This window comes from Macaca nemestrina, chromosome 1 (genome assembly GCF_043159975.1).
Source record: "Macaca nemestrina isolate mMacNem1 chromosome 1, mMacNem.hap1, whole genome shotgun sequence".
In the NCBI taxonomy this organism is placed as follows: Eukaryota; Metazoa; Chordata; class Mammalia; order Primates; family Cercopithecidae; genus Macaca; species Macaca nemestrina.
Window position 1 is genome coordinate 111,238,660 of NC_092125.1, and position 9,459 is coordinate 111,248,118.

General features: G+C 41.7%; 1 long non-coding RNA gene across 2 annotated transcripts in view; it reads right to left on the reverse strand.

Annotated features, from left to right (window-relative positions):
* The window catches only part of LOC105479013 (uncharacterized), a 29,869-nt gene extending 21,017 nt beyond the window's left edge, over positions 1 to 8,852 (reverse strand). The window contains exon 1 of one of the 2 annotated variants that reach the window (XR_011617544.1): positions 8,767 to 8,852. This is a non-coding gene — a long non-coding RNA (uncharacterized lncRNA). Of the gene's footprint in view, positions 1 to 8,762 lie in introns of both variants that reach the window. The other variant, XR_985636.2, reaches the window with a different exon arrangement.
* Between the last annotated feature and the right edge of the window lie 607 nt (positions 8,853 to 9,459).

Sequence of the window (9,459 nt, forward strand, 5' to 3'; positions counted from 1 at the left end):
GAACATTTGCTTTTTTGATACTGTTCCATAAATCCCATAAGCTTTCATCATTCCTTTTCATTCTTTTTTCCTTTTTCTCTTCTTGCTGCATATTTTCAAATAATTGTCTTTGAGTTTGCAAGTTCTTTCTTCTGTTTATCAATTCTGCTGTCAATGCTCTCTATTGCATTTTAGAATTTAATGCATTATATTTTTCAGCTACAGAATTTGGTTACTTTTTCATAATTTCAATCTCTGTTAAATTTCTTGTTTTGGTCATTTATTGTTTTCTTGATTTCAATGAATTATTTCTCTGTATTTTATTGAAGTTTGCTATACAGCTATTATTTTGAATTATTTATCAGGCGGTTTATATCTCTATTTCTTTAGTGTCAGTTACTCATGTTTTATTTTCTTCCATTGGTGATGACATGTTTCCCTGATTATTTTTTATCTTTGTGGCCATTTGCTAGTGTCTGCTCATTTAAGAAGTGGAGACTTATTCCAATCTTTGCAAACTGGCTTTGTTTGGGAAATCCTTCACCAATCAGCAAGTCCAGAGATTCCGGGCAGTCTGTCTAGCGTGGTCTGGTGGCATACTTGCTGCTGGAGTCCTTGGACGAGTGGGCCTTGTGCCTGGGTCAGCAAGTGGGCAGACTTGGTGCCTGGGTCCGTAAGGTTGAGCTTGGATCCTGGATTACCTGAGGTAGATGTATTGATTGGGTCTGCAGAGGTGAGCCTGGAGCCTAGGTCCAAGGGCAGACCTAAAGCCTATATCCATGGGGGGTGTCTTGAAGCCTGGTTCCATAGTAGCTGATCTGACACTAGGGTGAGCCTTAAACCTGAGTCTGTAGGGGTTGGCTAGGCCCTGGAATGGGTCTGGAGCCTGGGTCCACTAGGATGAGCCCAGAGCCTGTGTCCATGGGGGCTGACCTGGCACTGGGGTAGACCTGTATCCTGAGCTCATGGAGTTTTGGGTCTATGGGGGCTGGCCTAGAACCTGGGTATTGAGGAGTAGCCCTGGAGCCTAGGTCCATGAGGGTCAGCTTAGCACTGAGGTCTACTGGGACAAATCTGGCCCTTACATCTGCTGGAACATGGGACTGTAGGGGCCAGCCTGGAGTATGGGGCCATAGGGATCAGCCTGGCACTAGGCCCACCTGAAACCTGTCTGTGGTATGAGCCTTGTGCCTGAGATGTACTGACCTGGCACTGAGGTGGGCCTAAAGCGTTAGGCTGTGTGGGCTGACATGCCTTTGGACTGATCTTAAACTAGGGCAGGTCTGTAACTTGCAGCTACAAGAGCTAGCCTTATCGTCGGCAGGCCTGGAAACTATATCTGCAGGCCAGCCTGAAGGCTGAGTGCTGGCCTGATGATTAGGGTCGTAGGGGTTGGCCTAGTTCTGAGATAGTCATGAAGCCTGGTGCTATGGGGGCCAGCCTGATGCTGGGTTGGGGGTCATCCAGAGCCTGGGACCACTGGGACTGGTCTGACCCTGGAGTAAACCTGAAGACGGCCTCTTCAGGGTAGGCCTGGAGCCTGATCTCTGAAGGCTGGCCTGGCACTACAGTGAGCTCAAAGCCTGAGGCATGGGGGCCAGCTAGGTGTTGGGGTCAGAATGGAGCATAGGGATGTTAGGTTGGCCTGGAGATTGAGACTAGGGAGCAGACCTGGAGCCTGGGAATGTAGGATCTGGCCTGGTGTCCGGATGGGCCTAGAATCTGGGGCTGTGGGGGCCTTCCCAGTGCTGGGTTTTATCGGTGGGCCCAGTATTGGGGTTTGAGGCAAAGTCTGATGCTTATTTTCCTCATTTTCCCCAAAGTGAAAGGTATTTCTCTGTGGACTGTGCTGCCTGGTATGGAGGTAAGGGTGATGTGGGTAATGTAAAGTTGCCCTTCCTATCCTCTTCAATGTGTCTTTTCTTATTTCTGTGCTACACCCAGGTGCTATAATCTCTCACTTGGTTTTCTTCACTCTTGTGAAGGTATTTTTATGCATGGATAGTTTTTCAAATTGACGTTTCTGTGGAGAGACTAGCACTGGAAAGTTCTTTTCTGCCATCTTGCTGATTAAGACACAATACTTTTCAAATACAAAAGTTAATAACCATAAGTAAAATGTAAATATACTTGAACATATTAAAAATAATTTAGTCTAATATAAAAATAAAATACTGTTTACATACTAAAGTTTGAGCTTAAAAATAAAACAGAATTATAATTTTTTAATGTGTACTTGGTCCATCACTGATGTCATCACTGAGCTGTGTAAAGCTTTCCAGTGCTGAAAACCTCTCTCTGCATCTATGCAGTGAAGAGAATGATAAAGATACTGTTATAAACTGCTCTTAAATAGTTTTCTCTAATCCACTGCTGTGGTTTGAATGTGTCCCCCAAAGTTCATGCACTGGAAACTTAATCCTCGGTGCAAGCATGTTGAGAGGTGGGACCTTTAAGAGGTGATTAGGCCATGAGGGCACCAGTCTCATGAATGATGAATGCCATTATTACGGGAATCTGTTCCCTATGAAAGGACAAGTTCAGCCCCACTTTGCTATCTCTCACCCTGTACCTTCTGCCATGGGATGATGCAGCAAGAAGGCCTTCACCAGATGCCAGTGCCTCACTCTTGGACTTCCCAACCTCCAGAACTGTGAGCCAATACATTTCTGTTCATTATAAATGACCCGGTCTCAGGTATTATGCTGTAGCAGTACAAAATAGACTAAGACACCCATTATCTACAAACAATCCTATCTCTTGGTTAATAACTTTGAGGAGAATTTTTTTCGGGGGGCAAGGTTTCATTTCTTTGTAAGAACAGTTTTTTAAATTTCTAACTGTTATGGTTTGAATGTTGTTTGTATCCCTCAAGAATTCGTTTTGAAACATAATTACAATTGTAAAAGTAAAGTAGAGGTTTCTCTTTAAAAACACTTTCCTCCCTGTCTAATTAGGAATAAATAGTAACTTCACTTAGAAGCAAAATTTATTCAAAGACCTGTGCTAACATTCTTAGATATCTGCAAGCCGTAATAAAGAAATCAATGTACTTTGTGTTCTTAGCTCCCACAATTTAGCCTAAATATTTGCCCTGGCATGCTTATACTGGTCCAAGCAAACATTAGGTAACAGCCTGTTCCTCTTCTTTATTTGGAGGTGTTTTTTACCTTTCTCAGCATTCCACAAGTTACTTCCTCCTTCCTTTGTTCTCCACTGCCTTTGCCTCTTTTAGAAAGTTCTAAGTTGCTAGCCAATTGAGACAAATATAGAATGTGAGGTCCTGTTCCAGCCAATGGAAACTGGACACAGCAGTAGGGTGGACGTGTGAGGTTATAAATAACCTCGTCTCCTTTGTTCGGTGTACTCTCATGGCAAAACTGCTGGCGAGTGTACCCTTTCTGCAGAAAGTAAAAATGGCCTTGCTGAGAAAATTAAATTTATGTTCAAGTGCTATTTCTTTACAGCATCGGGAAACAAGCATTTCTAACACAATGCAACAGTATTAAGAGGTGGGGACTTTAGAAGGTGATTAGGTCATGAGGGCTCCACTCTCATGGATGGGATTAGTGCCCATAAAAAAAGGCTTGAGGGAGTTCTCCCTGTTTAGCCCTTTATTGCCCTTCTGCCCTTTCATCATATGAGCATGCAACAACAGGACTATCTGTGGAGCAGAGAGCAAACTTTCACCAGATAAGAAATCTGCCGGCACCTTGATCTTTGATATCCCAGACTTCAGAACTGTGAAAAGTAAATTTCTATTATTTATAAATTATCTAATCTTAGATATTTTGTTACAGCATCCTAAGTGGGCTAAGATAGTAACAAACTTTTTTTTTTTTTTTTGCTTCAAAGAAAGTATTTCTGGTTTGTCTTTATTTTTCCATCTCATCTTCCATAAATGAAGATTCTAACACAGACACCTTATTCATACCAATAGTGTTCCGTTCAAGTCCATTTGTTGTAAACTATTTGTGATAGATAATACTTATTCTTGTATTAGAAGCTTTGCTTTGTTTTCTTTTTTCTTGAGGATTATAAAGGCATATAAGACAGTTTTCTAAACATATTCACCTACATGTGATTCCCAAATTTTAATGAAAGATGTCTCTGGTATGTCTCAGAACATAAATGTTTCAGATTTCAGATTTTTTTTTAACTTCAAACTAACAGTATCATACCAACAGAAGTACCAGTATTCTAGCACCTTTGAAAACAGCATGGAATATCAGAGTAGTGGAACATTGAAAACTGGTATTGTAAGTCACTCTTCTGTGGGCAATGGGGAGCCAATAAAGATGTTTAAACAAGGAAATTACAAAGATGTATAGACACACACATACTCTGTTAGAGTTGTAGGAGTTGCAGAGTATTAAGCCCACCTCCCTCCGTCCCTCTGTCGAAAGGTCAGCAACTTCAGCATGAGTCACCAACAATGCACATAGGAAGTTGATTAATGAACAAAGAAGAGATTGGAGAAAGGCATGGAGGACATCTATTATTCTCCCCTCATCATTCATTCACTCTCTTTTTAAAGTAAAAACAGTTATCTGAACCTCTTTTGAAGAATCGCCTGAACCCCCTAGTAGCTCATTTAGTTTGGGTGGGTTTGACTTCCCCTTCAACTTCAGGGATGGTTGGAAATGATTGGTTCAAGAATTAATCATATATCTCAAATCTGGCAAAAAATTCTGAGGCCCAGAATTTCTGCTTGTGTGGGGAAAAGAGCTCTTTATTTCCAGTTAGACTGCTTGAGTCATTGTGTAATGAAGGGGTGAGCTCTGAGTCACCAGATAAAGTTTGAGGACAAAGGCAAAACAGTGGGAGATGGAACTGGAGGCTACAAAAGAAACAAAAAATCAATATTAACTGAGCTTCTATCCAGCTAAGTCTGAGGGCAGTTCTGAAATTTTCAATTGTGTGGGTTAATCAACTCTTTTGTCTTTTTTCCTGTTAAACCAGTTTGAATCAGGTCTTCTGCCACTTGCAACAGAAAGAGTCCTAAGTAACACTAAGGAAAAAACAGGAAGCCATCCATCAGGATTGAGGAAATGGTAGGAAGAAAGAGACTTATTGGAGAGAAGTCACAAAGGAAAGTTTTAATCTCTCATCTTACAGGGGTATTATTCATGCTAAATATCACACAAATTGCTACCTCTTCCCTAATATAAGTTAAGCATTATAATATCTGTAATATCTGTGACTCATAGTGTGGGCCCAGATGCCAGACAAACATGGGTTCAGATTTAGTTTACTCACTTTCTGCCACTTAAGATCTGTGCATTCTTGGGCAAGTTACTTCTCTGTTCTCTAATTTCAATTTCTTCCTTTACAAAATGGTGACAGTAGCTGCAACTTGAGTTACTATAAGGATTAAGTGCCACATTACATAATGCCACATATATGGTTATGGTAAGCACTTAATTCAAATATATTATTGATATTTTTCTTTTTCCAAGCTTATTGGAGATATCACGGGGGGAAATAATTTGTTAGATGTGAAACTACCAATTTTCCCTGCTTCATCATCTATCTTTACCTCTTCCTCTTCCATTTTAATACAAGTGATGACCCTTAATGAAAGATGCAACCCTTCTCCCCTGTCCAAGGGTGACCCTTCCTCTTTTCTTCTTTATCACACATTCTCTCAACTCCTTAGGAATTTTTCTCTACCAATTATTTCTTTTTGTCTTCTTGTTTTCCCTCCACTGGGAATTGTCCTCATTGTCTTAGTTAATTTTGTGTTGCTATAAGGGAATATCTGAAGCTGGATAATTTATAAAGAAACAAGTTTTATTTGGCTTATAATTCTGGATGGCTGGAAAATTCAAGGTTGTGCATATGCATTAGGTGCTTCCACTCATGGTGGAAGATGAAGGGGAGCCAGTGAGTGCAGAGATAACGTGATGAGAAATGAAGCAAGGAGGTGGGGAGGTGCCACATTCTTTTTAACAACCAGCTTTTGTAGAGTGAGAATTTATTCACTTCTGAGGGAGGGCAACCGTCTATTACTGATGAGGGATCTACTGCCATGACCCAACACTTCCCATTAGGCCCCACTTCTAACACTGGATCAGATTTCAACATGAGGTTTAGAGGAGACAAACATCCAAACTAGCACCCATTTTACAAAAAACACCTCCATACTAAAACTATCCCCTCTTTGACTCTCTATCCATAGTTTTCAATGTGTGATCTGAAGAGCTTCTGTATCAGAATCACCTGGATGCTTGTTTAAAATGCAGAGTTCCAGGCTCCACTCAGCTGTAGTAAGACATATTGGTGTTCCTGTACCTACATTCTAACAAATAAGCCAAGTGATTATGATGTACCATAAAGTTGGAGACAACTGTCCTCTGGGCTCTCCATGGTACCTGGCAATCCTCTGGCTACCTAGCTGCGACCCTCTCTCGTGTATACCGTGGGTATTTTACTTTCTCACATTCCTCAAATTGTCAAGAGCATGAATCACCACCCCTCTAACTCATACTCTGATTTTGCAGAAAAAAAAAATCAAAGAAAAAAGCCCCATGAATCTCCATACCATGATTGTATTCCACCCATGCCTATTCTTTCTTATTTCCCTCCTGTAAACATGGAAAATACATACTTTGCTTTCTGAAGCTAATTATGCCACTTAAGCTCATTTCTCATTTTCTCCTGCCCTAAGCACTTCATCGAATCTCTTATCCTGTCTTTCCTTATCTGCAAACTTATTTCTATCAACATTTAAACATATATAAAGCTTCTCTCATTTTCAAAAGACAATTCTCCCTTAATTTCATGAACCAAACACCTCCAGCTACTGCATTTTTTCATTCCCTCTTCTCAGCTAAACTTCTTTTTTTTTTTTTTTTTTTTGAGACGGAGTCTTGCTCTGTCACCCAGGCTGGAGTGCAGTGGCCGGATCTCAGCTCACTGCAAGCTCCGCCTCCCGGGTTTACGCCATTCTCCTGCCTCAGCCTCCCGAGTAGCTGGGACTACAGGCGCCCGCCACCGCGCTCGGCTAGTTTTTTGTATTTTTAGTAGAGACGGGGTTTCACCGTGTTAGCCAGGATGGTCTCGATCTCCTGACCTCGTGATCTGCCCGCCTCGGCCTCCCAAAGTGCTGGGATTACAGGCTTGAGCCACCGCGCCCGGCCTAAACTTCTTAAAGATGTCTACACTTACTTCCCACTTGCATTCAATTTCTGCCCCACTATTGGATTAGGACCCCACTATTTCACTGAGACTGCTCTCACTTAATTAACAGAAGATTAATTTGTTGTTAAATCCACTGGACACTGGACCTTACATTACTTGGCTTCTCAGTTCCATTTGACACTATTGTCCATTCTTTTTTAAATAACCTTTTTTCTCTTGGCTTCCTTGATACCTAAGTACCTTATAATCTACATATTTAAAATTAACTTGGTAATTTCTGCTTAACCTCCTTCCCAGATGAATGGCATCATCTGCAAGTTGTCCAAGCCAGAAACGTAGAGTAGTCATCCTTGACTCCTTCCTCCTTTTCACTTGTTAACTACCTCTTACATGTTTCATAGCTGGATTGCTGCAACAGCCTCCTAACTGCCCTTTCTCCAGTTTTGCTCCCATCCAATCCAGAGTAATACTCTGGAGGGAAAGATCACAGTTATACTGGCCACTAGATTCTAAATATTTGCTATAGGTAAGTTTGAAATTAGGCACCAAGCTTCCTGACAACCAAGGCAAAATTGAAGGGAAAGTAATCTCCATACTTCTTAATGCTTGTTCTAATTCTAACACTCTAAACCAAATTTCTCAGGAGGAGATTTATAAAGGAAGCAATAAATGATGTAATGAACAATGGCTCAACAACATTCCTATGATATATCCTATAATTTCATTTGGCAAGTATTTATGGAGTACTTACTACAAGCCAGGCACCATGCTCACCACTGGGGATAAAACAGTGAATGTAGCTGTTTCTTATCTAATCTCATTATTAAAACCGAGTTTTTGCATAATATTAAATGCAATCCTCTGAAGACAATTTGGCTGGGAAAGGGCTTATTTCCCAAGCCATCCCTGCCTGGTAGTTTAAAACCAGGGTCAAAATAACAGCTACTCAGTGTTCCCCTGCTTCCTGCAACCACCCTAACACTGCTACCCACATGGTCCTGCCCTGGGTCAGGACTTCCAGTCTCTCTCTTTCTCTCTCTCTTTTTTTTTTTTTTTTGTGATGGAATCTCACTCTGCCACCCAGACTGAAGTGCAGTGGCACAATCTCAGCTCACTGCAACCTCTGTCCCCCGTGTTCAAGCGATTCTTCTGCCTCAGTCTCTCGAGTAGCTGGGATTACAGATGTGTGCCACCACACCTGGCTAATTTTTGTATTTTTGGTAGAGACAGCATTTCACCATGTTGCCCAGGCTGGTTTCAATCTCCTGACCTGAGGTGATCTGCCTGCCTCAGCCTCCCAAAGTGCTGGGATTACAGGCGGGAGCCACCGCACCCGGCCCAGCCTCTTTTAAATTGCAGCTCACTGACACTACTATCACACACAAAATATGTCTGGACTCCCCATGGTTTGTCTCAGATGTGTTGACAAACAGTGCTTTTAACAACCACATGAAATCTGCTATTTTCCACCCTCACTTACTCTGGTTTCTTTTGGAGATCTGCTGCTAAGTTGTTCCCCACACCTCCCCACACTGCCCCTCCAACACAACACATGAGCCCGGACAGGACCATTGCTGTATTAGTCCGTTTTCACACTGCTATAAAGATACTACAATTTATAAACAAAGGAGTAAACTTACTCACAGTTCCGCATGGCTGGGCAGCGGGGAGGCCTCAAGAAACTTACAGTCATGGCAGAAGGGGAAGCAGGCACCTTTTTCACAAGTTGGCAGACTAGAGAGGAGAAAGAAGGAGGAATTTCCCAACACTTATAAAACCGTCAGATCTCCTGTGTGGAGAGAGAGATCCTTCTTTCTCTTCTTATAAAGCCATCAATCCTACCGGATTAGGACCTCACATTTATATCTTCACTTAATGAAAATTGTTATTGGAAAGGGGTCTTGATCCAGACTCCAAGAAAGAGTTCCTGGATCTCGAGCAAGAAAGAATTTGGGGTGAGTCCATAAAGTGAAAGCAAGTGTATTAGAGAAAAAGAGAAACAAAAGAATGGCTACTCCACAGACAGAGCAGGGGCATGGGCTGCTCGACTGAATATATGTATGGTTGTTTCTTAATTATATGCCAAACAAGGGGTGGATCATTCATGAATTTTCTGGGAAAGGAGTGGGATTTCCTGGAACTGAGGGTTCTCCCCACTTTAGACCATATAGGGTAACTGCTGGCCACAGCATTTGTAAATTGTCATGGTGCTGATGGGAGTCTTTTAGCATGCTAATGCATTATAATTAATGTATAACGAGCAGTGAGTTTGACCACAGGTCACTTCCATCAACATTTTGCATTTGGTGGGTGTTGTTGGCCAGCTTCTTTACCACA